This window comes from Neopelma chrysocephalum, unplaced genomic scaffold, assembly GCF_003984885.1.
Source record: "Neopelma chrysocephalum unplaced genomic scaffold, ASM398488v2 Primary Assembly neopelma1_45, whole genome shotgun sequence".
Lineage (NCBI taxonomy): Eukaryota > Metazoa > Chordata > Aves > Passeriformes > Pipridae > Neopelma > Neopelma chrysocephalum.
In genome coordinates this window covers 9,370,272-9,390,547 of record NW_020897704.1, presented here as the reverse complement: position 1 = coordinate 9,390,547, position 20,276 = coordinate 9,370,272, and the positions used below count along the sequence as shown (strand labels likewise).

At 39.1% G+C, this 20,276-nt stretch overlaps 1 protein-coding gene across 8 annotated transcripts in view; it reads left to right on the top strand.

Annotated features, from left to right (window-relative positions):
* The window catches only part of KIF21A (kinesin family member 21A), an 87,596-nt gene that overhangs the window by 397 nt on the left and 66,923 nt on the right, over positions 1-20,276 (top strand). The window lies entirely within an intron of this gene.

The window sequence follows — 20,276 nt, the reverse complement described above, 5'->3', positions numbered from 1 at the left end:
CCGGGGTGCGGGTGGCGGTCAGGTGAGGGCCGGGGTGCGGGTGGCGGGGGGTGACTGTGCCCGTGCCCTCACGGCGGTGCGGGCTCCCCACCCGCTCAGCGACACCGGCGAGGCACATCTTCCCTGCAGAGAGGGGTCGCCTCGCCTTGGCTGCTCCTGCTGAGGCTCTTTTTTTCCTCGCAGCAGTGGGAAACAGCCAGAGGAGCGGGGGGAAGGACCGCCACCATTCTGAGGTCTTTCTCGCTCATTTCTCTCTAATTTTGAGCAGTGACCCTAAAAATATTCCGAGTAATTATAGCTCGGTGCTGGTAGTGCTTACTCATGGAAGCTGGGCAGCCCTTGGACTGTAGCGATGCCGTTTGCATCACGGAGCTTTGCGAGAGTGGATCCTGGCAGACTGATATTTTTAGAAGGATAAAGGCTTTTATCCCGCGGAGGCTGTGTCTAACCTCACACACTAGAGGGATGAACTCCCATAGGGCTGCTCACAATGCATAGGAATAGGTATATGTAGAAGTCTTAGTGGGAGGGGAGCTTAAATAATTTTAAAACATCAGTTAATTCAAATTGCTTTTTAATCAGAGATAAAAATCTACTGTTCCTCGGAGAACTCTTGTCTCTTGTCGGTTTTCTATGTGAAAATGCTGTTTTATTGTTTGAAGAACTTCCAGATTAGCCCACAGATGCCTTTATTTTCAAGATGTCTTTACATGATTCAAACATGAGGAGAAACATATATGCGTGTGTATATATCTGTATCTATTTATGTATATGTATGACAATATTTGGGGCTTAATTGTGATACTGAATATTGATTTATGTCTTTACTTTAAAAAAGTTTCTTTATGTTATATGCTGGCACACTTGGAATATTATACCACAAGAAATCAGACTTTAGGGGAAGGTCTGTTTCTTCCAGTGGGTCTTTGGAACCATTTCATACATCTTACCTTAGAGACTTCAAGGGTTGTTCAGGAAGACCGAAGAGTGGTGGTCTTCTTTTCTTTTCTTTCTTTTTTTTTCCCCGAAGGATGTAGAAATAAGTGATGTTACTGTGTGCTATGGTTGGTACTCGTGTGTAGGGGGAACGGTGCAATAACACTTTCAGTAAACAGAGAAACACCGCCCCTGCATGATAACATGGGGAGTATGCTGCAGTTGGTCATTAAAGTCTGATTGCAGTAGCATTTTCTATGGAGAGAGATGCTTTTGTGAGTAGTGTCTGTTGAAGCATTTTTCACATGATGTACAGGGAGGTGTTATTCCAAAGCATAATTAAGTTGTATTTTTAAAAAGGAAAATATGAGATAGGTGTGATCCTAAAAACAGGGTGTGTTACAGGTTTACAGACTGCTCTGTTGTTTGAAGAAAATATTAAATATGTTCTGAGCCAAGAGAAATAGTGATGTAGAAGTTAATTTACAAATACAGAAGGTTGTTGCAGCCTGGAATTAAAAACCTACTGGTAAAAGTATTTTTATAATTGTATGTGATGATTAGAAATAATATATGCCAAACAATTTGTCGAAGTGAATTAAAATCACGCAGCTGTAACTCTTGATAACAAATCTCTGATGTTACAAGGTGTATTTCTGCACTATAATTGTCCAACATCTTGTGTCTGAGTGCAGTTTGCTAGTAATAAAGAATTGCATCTTTCCTCCTGTCTGCTTTCTTCCTTTTGGCAGATTAACTATTCATGCACAAGATTTCTCCCTCTCTGTTTAGCAGTCATGAACAAAAGCATGCACAATTATTTTTTTTCCCACCAGTAGCTCTTTGTAGATGGTTTTATTTTTTTTCTGATTGTGGTTTTTTTACAGTCCTATAATTCAACTGATTTTGCAGCTCACTATGTATTGGTGCCATGCTGTACCATGCATTATGAATATTACATTATGTTTCCTTGTTGGTTTTGTTCTTCAGTTCTTTCTGGCAACTTGAGCTTAGTTCAGTGATGATCTCCACTGTTGTGATGAATTAGTCGTTGTGTTTTGTATGTATGTTTCCTGAACAAGGCTTCCTCTACAGCTGGACCAGCTTTTAGTTTGCAACTCTCGTGTTTGCAAGATACTGCAAAGGCAGATTGCTCTGAGTTTAGTGTGAAGATGAATTTGCTTAAACTTTAAACATGGATTATAGAATAGACATCTGAAATTAGCAAATTGTTTTTCCAGAACCTGGTTATCTCACCTAATTGTATACAACAGGGTTCAAAAATACTTCATTCTTTCCAATTAGCACCACCTTTAAGCTATCATCTTGTATGCTAATTGCTCCCCATTTTCTTCAGTGTAATAATGGGTTTGTGACTGATGAGCTAAATACTCCAGTTTAGTGAAGCATGAAAGCTGAAAATAGTTTGGCAGATAATCCAGTAACTAATGTTAAATTCCCCAATTAAAACATTTCTTTCTCTATTGTCACCCACCACTGAAAGACATGTGGGCTTAGTTTTGATGATGGTGTGCAACTTCAACAAAGAACTTTGCTCTCTGTGTGACTGTGTAATGTCTGCTTTCAGATACAGAGAGCCCCCACGACAGTTATCTAATCACATGACTATTTTCTTTCTTTTAAATGTGAAAAAATATCCTTTTTGTAAATCTAAAATAGCTGTCTTTTGCAAGTGTCTTTTCAGCTTATGAAAAGTAACTTTTGACAAGAAGGCTATGAAATAGTATCAACATCATAGGAAACTGTTTCAAGTTCACAAAAGGATGTAGATTATAGTTTCTAATTCTTGCCTGTCTTGCCACTTCAGTGATGTCCACAGTGAAAATACAGCATGTAGGCTGCTGGCATGTTGGGTAGATGAAGTTCTCGCCTAAGATTTAGATCCCCACCAGCCAGTGGTCTGTGTCTGTTACTGAGTTTTAGAGTCCTTGCATGACCTGAGGAAGGGACTGGATGGGGTCACTGCAGTCAAAGGTGCACTTGCTTTTACCCTTTAACCAGCTAGACCTGAGCTGGGTCTCAGGAACTGAAATGGCTCCAACAGTTAGTGCCTATCCTTGCCCCATGTGGCTTGGAGCCATGGGGTTATAGGATGTCCTAGGGGTGATGATCTAAGAAGACAAGACAGTTGGACTTCAGTCCTTTGGATACATGCTGAAAAAGGGAACTTTTGGAGAACAATACTGTTTGGATAGAGTTAACCAGAAGCCTTGCATGGAGCACTACTATCTGATAAAGCATGGAAGTATGTCCGTTATGTCTTCTCCATAACAGGATCCAGATAATAATGTAGAACATTGAAGGAAACTGCCTTCTAGTCCTCCAAAGGCGAAAGATGGCCTTGATCCACTTTGAGGCAGTGGAGGTGCCAGATGTATAGATGATAAGTTTCAGTGTTGATTTGTTTGAGATGCTGTATTAAAACAGAAGAAGAAATAATGAAGTACAGTGTGAAAAGATGAATAGCTGTGAAAGCTGACCAGTAGTCAAGAGGAGATGGTTGCTTCAACATGCTTGCGTGACACCTCAGATGGAGTGGGCATTAAAGGACATGAAATACCAGCTGATGAAGTGAAGAGCTTTGGCATTGGTTGTGTTCTTGTGAAAGATGGAGCCCAGGTGAAACTGTGTTGATGGGCAGAACAGAAAGAACCAGGGGAGAGAGAAGTTTTAGGGGATGCTGTTTTATAATCAAGTATGTTTAATTAACATCAGTAAAGATCAGTTGTGAAAGTTCCCTCTTTTCATCATCCTTGGTATGTCTCTGTATGTGCCTTCTTCCCTACTTCAGCAAGAGTACTTCACTGCTACTGCTTCATGTGCTTTGTGTTTCATCCCTCAAGCAAGGAAAGGAGGGAGTGTTGCTACTGTCCTCACTTGTGTAGAGAGGCTCTGGGATCCAGCCACCCAGCTCTGCCTTGAATTGTCTAAAAAGTTCCCTTTTCATACCCACCCTGGGTGTCTGCCACATGTTGTGACACTGCTTTACAAAGGTGAAATGATGTTTGCAAAGTGTGGAAATTATGTGTGCAAAATGTAATGGAACTACTGCTAAACTTTTTTAATAACAGTAGGAGTAACAAGTGCAGCTGATGAATTGAAACCACCCAGCCTCTGTTTCTGGTGTTCCAAAAGGGAGATGCAGTATGCTAGAAAAACATATTGATTACTAGTGCAATTTAGGAATGGAGGTTTTTTGCAACTAATCAAGCTGATTGTGGCAGGACATAAGGATATAGTGTTGACTTTTGATTAGGCAAATGGGTTATGTTCATCACTTGTAACCTTAGCTTTCCACTGCAAAGCTTTATTATGGGAATGCAGGATTTCTTTTCATGTCCCCAGTACTTGAACTATGTGATCAGTTGGACATCTGTAGTTTTTTTTTTCCTCCTTTGCTAGTTTCTGTGTGGTTTTTTTCTCCCCATATGGAATCTGCTGTTTGTTTTGTCATGCCTCCCTCTACCTTTTCATCTTTTGCGTTCTTCTTTTTAAGGATTTTCTTCTAATAGCTTTTATACTGAAGTTTTCCTATGTATTAGATCCAGCTACTGTTAAATGCACTAGGAAGGAAGCAGCTGAGTGGAAGGAACCTGTCTTTGACAGGTGTGTTTTAAAGCACTTTGATGGCAGCTGAGATTGATTTTCTTTCTTCGGCTGCTCTTTTGCAAACAGTTACAGCTGTGTTTAAGCTTCCCTCCATGAATGGCTCCTCAAATGTCAGATGAATGAACATGTATGCTGTGGTATATATTATGAGCTCTGGAGGGCAGATACTCATGTCATGCTTCTGATACAGTGCTAAGCATTCTCATAAATCATTCTGTAACTAGATAAGCAACAACAGTAGACTACAGTACTGTCCATGGCTCCTTAAAATGAACCAAAGTTTTCCTTTTAATAGACAGTAATTACTACCTATCTGTAATCATGTGAAGCTGGGACATTTTTTTGGGGAAAATATCTCAAAGTAACTGTGTTAACAAAGTTCAGCAGTCTATAAGTATGCAAGCATACCCCATCAAAGAAAAGAAAATTATCAACAGTATTAAATAGTAAGGTGTTGGAAAATAAGTCTTTTGCACAGAGTCTGTTTAAGTGAAAAACTACAAAAGAGATCTTGTTTTTGGCAAGCTCGAGTTGCATATCTTTTTGTTAGTTTTGGTGTTTTTCTTTACTCCCTGACTTAAACAAACATTCCCTTGTCCTTCACCGAAACTTTACTCTACCCCATCCGTATGTTTTGCATTTTAGCTGAAAAAAAGACACGGCACCATCTGTTGCCGAATTAATTCTGGTTTCATAATATCTAGCTTGATCATCCGTTACTGATATTGCTTGGGGCAGGCTGAAATCTGTGATCTTGCTTTCTAGGAAATAAACTTTCCACCACTCCTATTGTAAACACAAATTCATTCTTTGATATAGTGGAAAGAAATCCTACTTGGGCCTTATGTCTTGAATTTAGGAAGAAGAAAAAGCAGTGAGTGGTGTACATGGGTGGTCTATTCATGCTTGCGGATGAATTATATTTTTAACTTGCCACTTCCCAAAGTTTGTAGAAGACTTGGGAGTTTACTTTGCTTTGAAAATCCATTGAGTTAGTCACCAATTTCCATTTAATGGTGTTGTCTTTGCTACTTATGATCTATGAAAAGTTAGGATTTATATTGTTGGTCTAGACATGCCTTTAATTACTGAGCTCAAGGCTTCATATTTTCAGGTTTACTGTGTGACTTCTGTAAATTCTTCTATAGTAGTTGAATGACCCTTGTGCTTGGGATCAAGGGAGGCTTGCTCCCTCCCTCTGCTTTCCCTTGATTTGCTTTAAGTGTTTTATAAATTGCCTTTGCTGCCCACTCAGAGATGGCTGCTGCAATTCTTGCTTTTATATTCTGTTGCCTGATTACTGCTGGGGAAATAAAGCCATTTTAGGTTTTTAGGTGCTTTTTTTCTTTCCCTAAACAAAATATTTAGTATTCTGCTGTATCTGCGGCTACCAGAGCAGAGAATTTTTGTTATGCTAATATTATTTCCATGTAAAATACTTGTGCGAAGTTAAGTGTCATTTGACCTGGTGAACAAGGAAGTTTAATTAGAAATCAAACCAGATCTGAACAAGTCTAGCAAGAGTAACTGCACATGCTGTGCCTTTTTCTTTGCTTGTACTCTTTCTCTTAAATTGTTTTAAATTTTTTTCATTTTCTTCTTAACCTTCCTTGGTTTTTTTTGTAGTTCTTGATGTTTATTTCCACTTTTCCTTGGTGAAATATATCTGCTCCTGTGTAACTACAGGGAAAAATGCTGCCTTATTTTTCAAAAATGGTCTTGTTTGATGTGTTTACTATAGCAACAAGGTACAAATGCAGAATAGTAAAAAGATTTTAAGGTCAGTGTCACATTGAGTTTGATGCATAGAGAAGTAAAATGTTCAACAGATATTTTAATATGTGAAAAACTGATTATTCAGAGCTTATGATTGATTAGCATAAAATATTTCCTGAATAGACTCTGAATGGAAATAAGGAGTGAGTACCATCTGGTCCTTTATTCTAGTTAGTGTCCTCAACAGATTTGGCAAAATTGGCCACTGCTGGAATAATTAATTTTTGTGTAAAGAACTTTTTTCTTTTTAAATCTGCTGACAAATGCTTGGCTTGCTGTTTGGGACAATGCACCCTTTAAGCATCTTTACATCTTTAGGTCTGCCTAACAAAAATGAATGACTTATCCCTTCAGCTTGTTTACTCTGGAGATTGAACACAGAAAACTGAGGCAACAAGACCTTAGTAAAAGGTTATTATATGATTGTTCTATTATACACAGCAATTTATATGCATTCAAGTGGAATAGTGCAATTCCATTGTTGGCTTTAAAAATGGATTAAAGGATTTGTTGTTTAGGTAAATCTTAGTGTCTTACTGGTGGTTCTTGCATTTGTGTTGCTGTAGGAACTCTGCATAGTTCTGTTGGTTAGCAAGTATCTAACTCTTTGCAGGACATTTTAGATATAATTTTTCCATACTAGCTCTTAAATACTTCAGGTTTCTTGAAATCTTTTCCCTTGTACACCGTAACTTGGAAGGATACTTATTTTTGCTTTCCTCTACATTCAGCATAATTGATCCTTTAAAAACATGAATAAAACAGTATTTTCAAGGTGAATAAGAGTTAAAAGACTGTAGCATGCTATAGCATTACGGTTCAACTACCAAAGCTGAACACAGGGAACGTTATCAGTAATAAGACTAGACAGAAAATGTTTCCCTTTTGTGAGACATCTCAAAGTCTGACACTTATCTTTTCTTCTGTGTTCCCTTTTGATAATGGAAGAATTTGATCAAAGAGGCTTCTCTGTTTACTGGGTCTAATCTCGTCTGGGGCCTTGGAAAAAGGTATTCCACATCTTGAGTCAATTGTCCAACCCCTTCGTTACTGTCTTTAAGCTGTGTATTTTTTCACTGACTGTTTTTTCCTTCCATTTATAATCATGTTAGTTGTCTTTTGCTTAATACTGCTAAGACAAATTTAAGGAGACATATTAAGCTGAAAAGCTACATAGCCATGGAGCATTAATGTCAGTCAAGAGACTGTGTTAAATACGGGACTTGTTAGTAGTGTTGCTTAAGAAGCTGTGCAAATCATCAGTGATAGGTTAAAACACAAAAGAACATCCTCTAGAAATATATTGCAGAAAATTAAATATAGTCTTGCGTAATTGTGGGGTCACTGGCAGGATTGCTAAGAAATGTCCCATGTACAATATAGCCCTTAGGATTGCGTAGAATGGAGAAAGTGGCTTATCTGGGTTCCTTTGAAGCATTTGGTGAGAGGTTGCATGTGAGACTTCTTGGAATAAAGTGATTGGAAGGTAGACTGACTTAAGTAAGATATGTGTTTATATAATTTATTCAAAATACTGAAAATTGAGAAGTTACTTTTCTAATTAACTTTGGTTTTTCCAAGTCAGTAATCCTTAGCATTCATTTTGTTGGACATTTCTTTTCTTTGGCATGGGACTAATTGAGAGATAAGTCCCGAGACCTTTTGTGTCATTCCAAGTAGCTCATTATCCCAAGGTCTTGGAGTTGTTAATCTCTCTCAGTAGTATTGATTTGCCAGCTGCAGCAGTGCTTCTTAGTTTGTGCTTGGTTCTGCCATAGGACACAATCTCTGTGTGTCCCCATCTCCGCCCTTATGAGAATGTGAGAGGGGTATGAGTGTAAGTAGTGAGTTGTTTTTTTTTTAATGTTCTTTTCCTGCTTTTACCTCCCCATGGTCCACTGGCACTTTGTTTATTGTCATCTTAGAATTATGTCATAAGATCCTCAGGCCAAAGATGTAGCATCAAAGTAAACACGATATAAATAATACATGATGTAATATCATGAGAAAAGCAACTGCTACTAAAACATCTGAGTTAGTCACTGAAAAGTCTTACAATTAAAAATTCTATATGTTTCTCCCTCTCCCCATCATTTGTTTCTCTGAAGGGGAAAAGGAATTATGCCTTTACCAAACACTTTGATCTGCAGGAAATAGCTGACTGCTCATTTTTTTTTACCTGCTAAGCAAACATTGCTTTAGTTGTCACTCTGCATAAGTTGTCCAGGTAAAGTTTATTTTACTCCCTAGTCTCAAATACATTCTTTTTGAAGTCTGATCTTTAATTTTAAGTATATGTGAAATAATTATTTTTAGACTCTGTCTCTGTAATGTGATGCCTTTTGAATTTTTCTTTAAGAAGTATTATCTTACACATTACTTTGCAGGCTAGGGATGTTGATACCATCTAAACTTCTGTATTTTCCTAGTTAAAATTATATTGTGCGTGTGAATTACTGGTATATTTGGGAAAGGTTGTTGTGAGCAAACTGTTTGAAATGCACTGAAGACCAGAAAAATATTTTCATGTTGGGTTAAGGGTGATTAAATATCTGAATGTATATTTTCTAGACGTGTTAAAAAAGAGAAGGATTCTACTTGTGTTTGAAGAGGCAGTAGATCAGACAAGAGGCCACCTGCTCAATCTATATCACTTAGAGCACAGCTTATGCTTCTGTCTAATCTGATCAGTCAGTCCATCACTCAGGAACAATAAAATTGCCAATCTGATCTTCATTTGCAGAACTCTTGAGTTCAGCAAAAGTGGATTGGTGTTCAGTAAGCTCTAAAAATGAGATGTGAGATAGGGCTGAATTGGTATTTGCAAGTAAACTATTTGAGATTTAATAATTAAATGTACTTTTTTTCTTTTTTTGTACTCCTAAAAGCTTCAGACTTTCAGACTTTACGGTTTTGTTGGGCTTGTTGTTATGGTGTGATGGGGTTTTCTTTGTTTGTTTTTGTTTGTTTGGGTGGTTGGTTCATTGGTTTTATTTTTGTTGTTGTCTTTTTTCTTTGTTTTGTTTTCTTTATTTCTTTTTCTTCCCCACACAATCCTCAAAGTGATCTGCATTGGCTGGTCAACCCACTGTCTTGGCTCTCCATTTTAAAATATAACTGTAGATCTGTTTCATTATCATTGTTAGCAAAGCTTTTAGGAACAGATGGACTTTTCAGTGTTCTCTAAATGTCAACAAATAAAGCTTTGGTAGGCCTCAAAAAGGAATCATAGAATTGTCAAGGCTGGAAAAGACCTCCAAGAAACATTGTACAGCTGAGAGCTTCAGATGAAAGTGCTTTTGTTCTGTGCTTGCAGCCCTAAAAGCAGTGCTTCTGTTGATTTTTGGACTCTGACTGCTGAGTGCAGAGATGCCTTTTTGGGAAGAGGAAAATGGTGTTGCATAAAATGGTGTTGACCTACATCTTGGTTGCTACTTGACTGAACACAAAGGGCTGGTGCACTCTCTGCTGCTATTGTAGGCAAGTGTTCAAGTGATCACGAATAATGTGTAAATATTAAGTATGAAACAGCAGTGTTGTAGCAAAAGAGGAAAATTAGCGTAATAGAAATTGGAGACCTTATGGAAGGTGCAAAGAAATCCATACCCTTTGTTCAGTACTGCTGATGTCTAGTGTTAGGTTTTGGGTCCTCCTGTTGAAAAAAATGTGGACTAACTGAGGGGAATTGAAAAGAGAAGGGAAATGACTGTTTAGAAAATATGACCGCTTCCATAGTGAGATATGAGGAGGGAAGATTGGTAAGAGACTCATTGAAATACATAGAGTCAAATATGGAGTAGAAGGGAATAAAATTATCTTCATGCTCAAGGTGAGGTCTATAAAAGAAGAAGATTTAAATTCCAGTAAGAAAAGTAAAAGGAAGAAAATATTTTTCTATTGTAAGAATGGATGTCCTGGAATGATTAGTCTGTGGAGATATGGAATTGCCCATATAGGAGACTTGTAAAAGCAGTTCAAACTGATAACTGCCAGGAACATTTTGGATCGAGTTAATGGCACCTTGGTCCAGAAAGGTAGAGTAGGTAAATAAACCCTGACCCTCCCAGTGTTTTTTCCACCCCAGTTGTCTGTGAAGCTGCATGTTGAGTGCCAGGACCTGAATTCAGCACAATTGAGTGATCCCATTCAAATGTCAGAGTGTGTTCAGAGAGGTGTGACGATGTCCTCATGAACAGTAAAGCCTTATGGCTTTGGAAGGGTAAGCTTAGATTAATCCAAGTTTGAAGTGACCTCAAGAGGTCATCTGATCCAACCTCCCACTCAAAACATGGCTAAAACTAAATTCACGTGAGATTTCACAGGGCTGCATCAAGTTAGATCTTGGAAAAACCTCTGAGGATGGAAATTCCTCAGTGTCTCTGAGCAACCAGTACTTGACTGTCCTAATGTTTGATGGTCAAATTCTTTTCCTTGTGCCGGGCTGGGAAATTTTGTGCTTTGTTTTATGATCAGTGCCTCTTGTCCTCCCAGTGTGAACCTCAGATAGGAACTTGGGCCTGTTATCTTTGTAACCTTCTATTCTATATTGGAAGAGAGCAGACAAGGCCTAAAAGCCCGGGACATATTGAAGAACTCTGTGCCTATGATCTGTTGGAAAGGTGAGATACAGGGGACACCTTCAGCAAAGGGGATGCAGCCTCTTCTCAATATAAGTTCAAAGATGATAGACGGGATTCTTGAGGGACTGACAGTCATCCAGTAGTGCTGGTGATACGGCTGCCACTAGGAGGTAATGTGTTATAAGCATACACAGCGTGAAGTACTGGCGGCTTTAGTTTGTTTGTGTGGTATCTATAGTTCTGTTCTAAAGTCTGTACATTCATTTCATATGATCCTCCCCTACTTGTTTTGAAGACTCTTTCATTGTAAATGTGATATTGCTGCTGTGAAGGCATTTGGAGTGTGATTCAGTCATTGATAAGTCTGCTTTCCTCTTCTCCCACCAGGAATATGTGGTGCTCACCTTCTGCCTGCGTTTTCTTTGCCACAGTTCAAGCGTACTTATTATTTTGACCAAGCTGACTAACAAGAATAATTAATCTCCATTGCTGTTTAATGTTTCTTTGCTTTTCAGATGTGCTCTCCTCAGCCATCTTGTAGAATAATTGTGTCTCTTTCCCTGTCTCCTGCTGTTCATGTTTCATTCTTTCAGTTCTTCTGGCTTGTTCAGACAGTATCTTCTGTATGGCAGAGAGAAATGCGTACAATAGTCAGTGGTTCATCACATGAAGCATGTGATAATCTTGTGATTACAACGCAAAAGCATCAGTTACCTTGGAGTGGTTTCTTAAAACTCTTTGGAAATTAATTGTAATTTGTGCATTATCTGTTTTTGTCTTGTTTATGACAAATGGGTTTTTTGAACTTGCTTTATTTCTTTAGATTTGTGTATTCATAAAATGGATGTGGAGCACTGGGCAAAGTTAACATTTAGCTTGGTTTGTTTTTTTTGTGTTGTTGGATGTCTGCCTAGTATCTGTAAGAGTTGTCTGGTTGAAGTTCAATTTTTTTAAGAGAGAAATGTATTGGTAGACTGAATGAAATGCTTCAAAGCTCATATGTGTATCTCTTGAATTTATATGCTTTTGTTTTCTCAGATTGTAGCTAGGAAATGTTAATAGATGTGTCAAGGAAATATGACTAATTGTGGTCTAGCTGGACAACTGACTGCGCTTTCTATGTATGTATTCTGTAATTTATACATGCAGTTTTCACCATAAAATTAAACTTTTGTGCAAGGCTATATGTCTATCCAAGGAATATTCAGTGAGGCAGAATGCTTGTCATGTACTGCACTGTTGTAGTGATAATTGCTCTCCTGTTTTGCCACCTCCTTGGTATAGAGGGGGATGGTCACTCCAGCACAGCAAATGTGTGTGAGAGGTCCTCTCCTTTGCTCACAAGTTACTTGAATTGGCATCATGTTGTTTTTTTTTTTTGCATTGTGGTAATAAAAAAATAAAATGTAGGAGATACTTTCATGTTCAAGGGGTCTCTCTCCGCTGCAGCTGTTACCAGTACTGGGAAGCCTCTGGATATACTTTTACATGTCAGGGTGGATGTTGCCATATACCTTATGTATGTGTCCTTGCTCCTGTGTGCCAGTGTGAGCAAATAGCTGGTTAGGGGACTCTGGCCCCCTCACTTCCAAGATTGGAAATAATTAAATAATCTGTGTGACTTGTTTTAGGTATTGCCCTTCAGTACAGGGTTAAGCTACAAAGACTTAGACATCTGCTGCTGTTTATAGGGTCAGCTCTGGTGTTGGAGTAACAATGACCCCATGGGGAGACTCCTATTGCTTATTGATCTAGGTACAATTGGAGCACAGAGGTATGGTATATCTTCAGTTACTCCGGACATAGCTGAAAAGTTTTGTTTCCGAAAGAAATGGACATTCAGAGTTCTACCTTTCTTCCTTCACAGCTAGGTAGGGGTGATGAGAGGGTGTAGAGCCATGGACTTTTCAGTTTTGTTGTGAAGTCTGAAAGGTTCAAAGACAGCCAGAGATTTTTTCTTTTCTTCTAATCTGTAAGTCTTTCTGGATATTCTTATTGTGTGCATTGCATATTGGACTTTCTCAGTTCAGTGTGCTTGTGAAAACAAACAAAAATCAGAAGAGCTACACAATGACCTCTCTTATGTGGGGTGTAGAGTTTTGTCTTTTTAAAAGGAAAAGCTATTTTTGGCCATTTTTTTCTCACTTGAGTTCTGGTGTAGTTTTTTTAAATTGTTAGCTAGGATAGGTAAGAAAGGACTACACTTATCAGATTTGATTGTGGTGGTTTTGTTGTTTTCTTTTGTTTGTTTTGTTTTGCCTTTTTTTTTTTTTTAAAGGAAAAAAAAAGCCATGGTACCAGCAAGAATTGCTAGAGGTACTGAAGCTAGCAGTTTCTTCTGTCAGCAAGTTTTAGGTGGAGTGTCACTGCTGGACTATTTTTCAGCTGCTGGGTCTTTGTGTTACTCCGTTTTTGCTGTTGTTGCAAGGCCCCTCTGCCAACAGTGCTGCTGCAGATTAAACAACTTAATGCATTGCAATGGCTGCCTGGGAACAGAGGGCTTAAGTCTTGTTACTCTGAGCTGAAAACTGAATGCGGTAGCTCCAGATTAGGATGGTGATGGGTAATGTAGGAAAAACACAAGAGATTGTGTACAGTTTTTTTATTCGTTCTGACACTGATCTGACATATTACATAACACCAGTCAGCTAGATTTGATTGAGAATCCATTTATGTGTTTAGTTATAAACATGATTGTGTTTAAAGTGAAACCAGTCCTGGTCTCCTTTAATTTGTGCTAGGCAATCCTGCTCTCACTTCACTGGTTTCAATTTGCCTTGATTCCATTCTTCAGCCACTGGTTCTTTGTTCAGTGGTCTAGAAATGGTTAACTCTGGGAAGCAGAGTGGGGAAATAAGCTATTTGTAGTTTCCTATGGGCCTTGCTAATTATTCATGTGATAGGGCTTATGTAAGGGCAAGGGCTGCATTGCAGTTGCACTTCATTTGATGACAAAGTTCTGTGTTTCTGTGTAAACAAAAGTCTGTTGATAAGACATGGGCAAGCAAAGTCTATAGTTGAAACCAGGGAGAAAACAAACTTTTCTGGGAGGATCTTAAGGTGCTACTACCTGCTTATCTGTCATATTTCTTAAAAAAAACCCAACAAAACAAACAAGAAACCTCCCCCATAAAACCCTAACCCTGACAGGATTTTATTTAAAAAGAATTTTTTTTAAGACCTTCATTGCTATCTTCCTTGCACTACCCTTTCTTCAGGTTCAGTGTTGAAATCACTTAAATCATAAAATTAACATTTTCTACAGCATGACTTAGCAAAATATTAACATTTAAAACAGTGCAGACTGTTTTCTCTCTACCTTTGACACTGAAATTGTAAAAGCAGACTCTATTAGAAAAAATTAGAAGTACCTGTTTTGGAGAAATCTGGAAATTCTAGGGAAAAAAGTATTGATCTTCTAACACCCTTTTAAGCCCTTGTTTAATACTTGCCAGCAATTTCTTTAAAAGACCAGTTAGCTTGAGAAGTTTTGTCTAAATATTCAAACTTTTTCTTTCTAAATATGTTACTGTAGCATATGCTGGAATAAACAGCCCTGTACCTCTTCTCTCCATCCCCCAGATGTTGTCTGTAGTGCTGAAGAAAATTCTTTAAATGGAAACAAGGTTGGCCAAAACACTAGAGCTTTGTTGTTGATGAATTATGGGTTTTTTTGTTGTGCCCTTTTTTTTTTTCTCTTAAGTTTACTGTAAGAGTAGAGGTAGTATGTGGTTGAAGCTGAGTGCAGCCATGGAGTGGAAGTCAGTACAGGTGTGAGAGACAGCTGTCTGATTCATAGCAGTTGGTGATGCAGACTATGTGGCTTGTGTTAACATCCAGTTTTCTGGCTTCATGATGCTGGTGAGGAAAACGGTCTGAAACAGCCTTAAAGTTATGGACTAATATATAGATATATCTGTCTCTATATAGCTTGTAATAAATGTGTGACCCATTGTGAAAACTTTTTATAAGCCTTAGTGTAATACTCTCCCTGGCCTTGAGGCATTACCAGTATGCCATTAACACATTATTTTGTGTGAACTCATAGCTTTCTGTTTCCCGGTGAAGTTCCTTCTTAGCTTCTTGGAAAACCTTGTATGCACCTCTCTTCATGCACTGTCCTGTTAGGTCTCATCTCATATAAACTAAAGGAGCTCTTCTCTTGTTGGATACTAAGTGCTCTGAGGAAAGAGATAAGTTTAATAAATTTTGTGGCATGGACTGTAGCCATCTGGAATGGTTTTACTGTAGTCCTTATCTGTAAACAGTTACCATGAGCTTAAATTTCTAAGGCAATTTGAAACCGTTTATATATGAATGCTTATTTTGAAAGCATCTGTGCTACCTCCAGTGCATGAGGGACAATGAACTCTGATGCAGACAAACCACAGGTAATTTGCATTGATGATTTCTGAGAGCAGCTGGGAAATGCCTGATTTAGAAGTATTAGGTGCCAAGAAGAGCTGATTTAATTGAGTCAAGACAAAGAAATCGGTTTTGACCCTGAAGAAGCTTGTCAGTGCAGACTTTTCTCTATGTCCCCAAGGAGCTGCAGCCGAGTGTTCAGCAGACAGAAATGATCTGAGGATCAGGTGTTGCTGCTTTGTGTGCACTGGCACTGAGAGAGACTGGCAGGGCAGTGCCCAGGCCAGCAGCTGTGCACAGCAGAGGAGGACTGTTCCAGAAATGGAGTCAGAGCCTCCCATGCCTGTGATGTAAAATGGAGACAGTTGCTTTGAATTTGTGTGAGCTACCCTGCTTCATGATTTATCTTTTTTTTTTTTTTTTTTTGTGATTTGTAATCAGGGAACCTGAGACCTAATGAGAAATTAAGCCTACAGCTGGGACATGAAGTAGAAGGTGCTTAGCTGTGCTGTTAGGCCAGCATAAATAATGGTTGTTTAAAGCAGGTATAAGTAACAAGGAAGTAACTAGTTCTAGGTTTTATTCAGAATGTATGCTGTGAGTCCTGTGCACCTGTCAGTTTACATTGTGGTGCGTTACCAGGGTACACTTGTTTCATGGACCTGCTCTGTCCTGGAGCTAAAGTTTTGGTGAAATATACTGGTATTAATATTAGTGGTAATTCCAAACTATAAGCTTGCTAATGCAGTGAGGTCTGCATGCCAGTACCTGTTAACCAGGAGAATGACTATTTTCACACTCAATTTGTTTAGCCTAGCCAACAAGGAGTTCCTACCTGCCCTGGAGTGGAAGCCAAACTGTTAGAAAATAAAACAGGCTTTTCTGTTTTGTATATTATCAAAAGTGAAGAATATGAAATCAGCCCATACTTTCCTGATGAGGTAGCAGAGCATGCACTTTCACTTTGTTAGGTTAAGGTGTCCAGTGATATACTGGATATTGTAGTCAGTAAGTTATTTGAATAGTTTTAATGAAGAACTAGTAGAAGTGATATTGAAGCATCACATCTTTAGCTGCAGTCAGGTTAAGCATCAGTCAATCAGTTTTTGAATGTTTTCTTCAACTTAAGGCATTCTCTAGTGTATTTCTCCCTCTTTACATAGAGGGTGTTCTTCTGTACTGGCAGCGAGGAAGTTTAATACTGTAGGCAGTGTGGAAGAAGCCAAAGTACCTGCAGCTTTTTTGCCCAATGTAGGTATCTTTTTCTCGATCAAACAAATAAGAGATGAAAAATTCCAGTTATTAGTATACTGTTATGGGTTGACCTTGGCTGGACGCCAGGTACTCACTAAAGCTGCTCTCACTCCCCTCTGCAAATGGACAGAGGAAAAAAAACCAGCAAAGGATTCATGAGTTGAGGTAACAGCTGGGAGAGGTCACTTATTGATCACTATCATGGGCAAAACAGACTCAAAGTGGGGATATTAACTGAATTTCATTACTAACAGGGTCAGAGCAAAAGAGTGAGAAGTAAAATAATTGTAAAATCACCTTCCCCCCACCCCTCCTTCCTTCCATGTTCTCCTTCCTCCCCCCCAGCAGTGCAGAGATGTTAGGGTCAGTTGCTGCTCAGAGAGAGGAGTCCTTCCCCTGCTCCCGTGGGGTCCCTCCCATGGGAGACAGTCCTTGATGGACCTCTCCAGTGTGAGTCCATCCCTAGGGCAGCAGCTCTTCCAAAACTGCTGTCCTGTGGGTCACTTCTCCAAGGGGTGCAGTCCTTCCCAAATGAGCTGTACTGGCTAAGGTCCCCCACAGAGGCCACAAGTCCTACCTGGGAAAAACCTGCTCCAGCGTGGGCTCCTCTCTCCGCAGGCCGCAGGTCTCTGGCAGGACCCTGCTCCATCTTGGGCCTCCCACAGGGTCACAGCCTCCTTCATACGTCCACCTGCTCCAGCATGGGCTCCTCCACGGGCTGCAGGTGGGTCTCTGCACCCCGATGGTCCTCCATGGGCTGCAGGGGCACAGCTGCTCCACCATGGTCTGCACCACGGGCTGCAGGGCCTCAGCTCTGGCACCTGGAGCACCTCCTGCCCCTCCTTCTGCACTGACCTTGGTGTCTACCTTGTTGTTCCCATGTCCTCACTCTGCTCTCCCCTGGCTAGAATTTTTCACTGTGTAACAACCTTATGTTCTTAAATATGTTATCACAGAGGTGTTACTATTGCTCCTAATAGGCTTGGCCTTGGCCAGCAGCAGGAAGTCCATCCTGGAGCCAGCTGGTATTGGCTCCACGGACAGGGGAAGCTTCTAGCAGCTTCTAACAGAAGCCACCCCTGTAGCCCATCCCCTGCTACCAAACTCTAGCCACAGAAACCCACAACATACATTTAGTAGAATATGAAAATGTTTAGAGAAGACTTCAGCCAGAAAGTTCTTTTCCATGCAGGATCCACATTTAGGCACATTTTAGGTCTTCATTTTAAATCCAATTCCCAATTTTCTGCCAGAATTGTTTTATTAAAAAAGCTTTTGATTGTACTGGTTTCTTGTCTTTCTTCAGGATAATACATCTATGTGTGCTACAGATAGATGTAGAACTAGAGGTGTGTAATTGAAGAGATTTGAAGGTGAGAAGTTACTACCCTGCACTTACACAGTCCCCTGTGTAGTGTCATGTAAGGCCGTCTGGACTGGATGAAAGGCTGAGCAAGTGAAATGGCGACAGCTCAGCCCCTGCTGCAAGTGTTGTTGCAGTGGAGAGCTCTCTGTCTGCTAGCTTTGGGATGTGAATTTGTGTGTGGAAACTGGCTTTCCTGTGAGGTTCCAGATTCCACTGGATTTCTTGCACTAACAATGTTGAATGAGGCTCAGCTATAGCAGTACAAACTCCAAACTTATTCACCAGTCAACTGTGATAAGTTCCATTCTTTTGACTTCTTGTTACTTAAGCTCCATTTATTGCAGCTTTCCACTGGTATTCCATATAAATGCTAAATATTGTCTTGCTCACTAACTTCCAGTTCCTTCTCCACTATATCTGAAAGTTAGCCTGAGTTAGCTGACCAAAAGATTATGGCCTGTAGATAACTCAAGTTTTGCACCTGATTGAAACTTCAGGGAGTGTTTTTAGAATCAATACCGAGATACTTGCAGACTTCTCAGCTTCCTCGAGGATTGAAGAAGGGAGGAAGGGTGGGAGAGAGTTTGGGGACTGTCAATTTATATTTGCTTGAAATGATCACTTTCAGCAAAAGAGCATCCGGCATCGTACTGAGCAATCAGTTTGGAGCATGGCTCAGTGTGGGAAAATGCTACCTACTGACTTTTTAGCATAGTTTCCTGAATTGTCCTAACTTTTAGCTAACTTTTTGAGGTTTTCTTTAAAAGCCAATAAAGAGCAGCATGGTGGTCAGGTCTTCAGCCTGCAGCTGAATACAGTGTCACTGCATAGGAACGGAAAGATGGAAAAATTATCATTGAAGTTTGATGCTGCTGATGATGTAGAGCCTTGCAAATAGAATGAATAGACAGAAAGAAAATAATTAAAATTCTTTTTAAAGACATGTAACACTCTGTAGCCAAACTAGAAGGACTGAAGAAGGTGGATAATACTGTTTCTTTCTGGTTTGCAAGTTTAAAAACAGACAGTACTAAATAAAGTACTATTTCTATTTTTCCTTATTCCGTAGCTGGGATTTGCCAGCTCAAAACTTTCAGTCTCTGCTTGAACAGTCTACCTTCTGTTTTGAAACAGAGCAACTTCTGTTCATTAGAAACAGTCAACAATAAATATGAAGAAATTTTCTGCAGTTTGCTTGGGAAGTTGGTGTATCGGGTGTTATGGATACAGTGTGGTTTTTTGTGTTGTTTTTGTTTTTTAACAAGGAGTGGCAGAAAAGTCATACAGTATTTTTTGTTCTAAGAATGTTGCACTGAAATTTAACAGAGTGAAGGCACTATTCAGAGCAGATTATTGAAACACTGTTTTTAATTGTCTTGTTCTATTGTGAAGTCTCTGGTTATTTTAGAAGTGTTAGATAAGCAGTCATTTCAGTAATGATTAATGACAACTTGTGATTTTTTTAACTGACCTGACCCTCCTGTCCTTTTGTTGTATTATTTAACTGTAATTACTTGGGAAGTGGCTTGTAGCTTTACCTATAATAAGTATGTTGGTAACTGTGTTTGTTTTGAGTTGGTGAAATGTAATTGTTGGACCTGTGGCTCAGAGGTATAAAGCAACCTACTGCCCTAAACTTGAGAATATATAACTGGGAAGATCAAGTTTGTGTATGGAGAGGAAAGAAATGAAAACAATTTTCAGAGCTACAGTAGTCTTGACATGAACATGTAGTGATTTCTGGACTATATCTCTAAGAGCTGGGAGCGTAAGTGAATATGTGTGAGTGTTTAAAAAGAAAAGGGAAATTGGGTTACAGAGGCAATAATTAAGAGTTCTTTACTGCGGACATAGGAAACCCTTTTAAATTTGTCTAAATATAATAGAGTACCTATTTTTAAAAATTAGGCTATTTGGAAGATGTAGTGAACTTCTAGAACAGACATACGTTTAACCGAAGAAGATTTAACTGAAGAAGAAATTGAATGAAGCCTAATGTTGGCATGACTGACAGTTTTTTGGTCATCTGGATAATCTTGCATTACATCTGTTTTTCCCTCCTATTCAAAAAATATTTTTCTGTAGTGAATAAACATTGTTGTGTTTGCTTATTTCTGAATATATTTGTGGTACTTATCCTCGATTTCTTAAAGGTCTTGATAAGCTGTAATGTGAGGAAGTTCCCGAAAGTATGCGCTTATTCATAAAATATGTCACTTAATTGCATAACAAATAAATAATTAAAACTGTTTTGCACACTCACAAAATAGTGTAATTGCTCTACAAGTAGGAATGTTCACCTTTTAAAACAGAAAGCCACTGTCATTTCTGTGCCTTCAATTAAAAATACTACATGGGCATTATTAGAT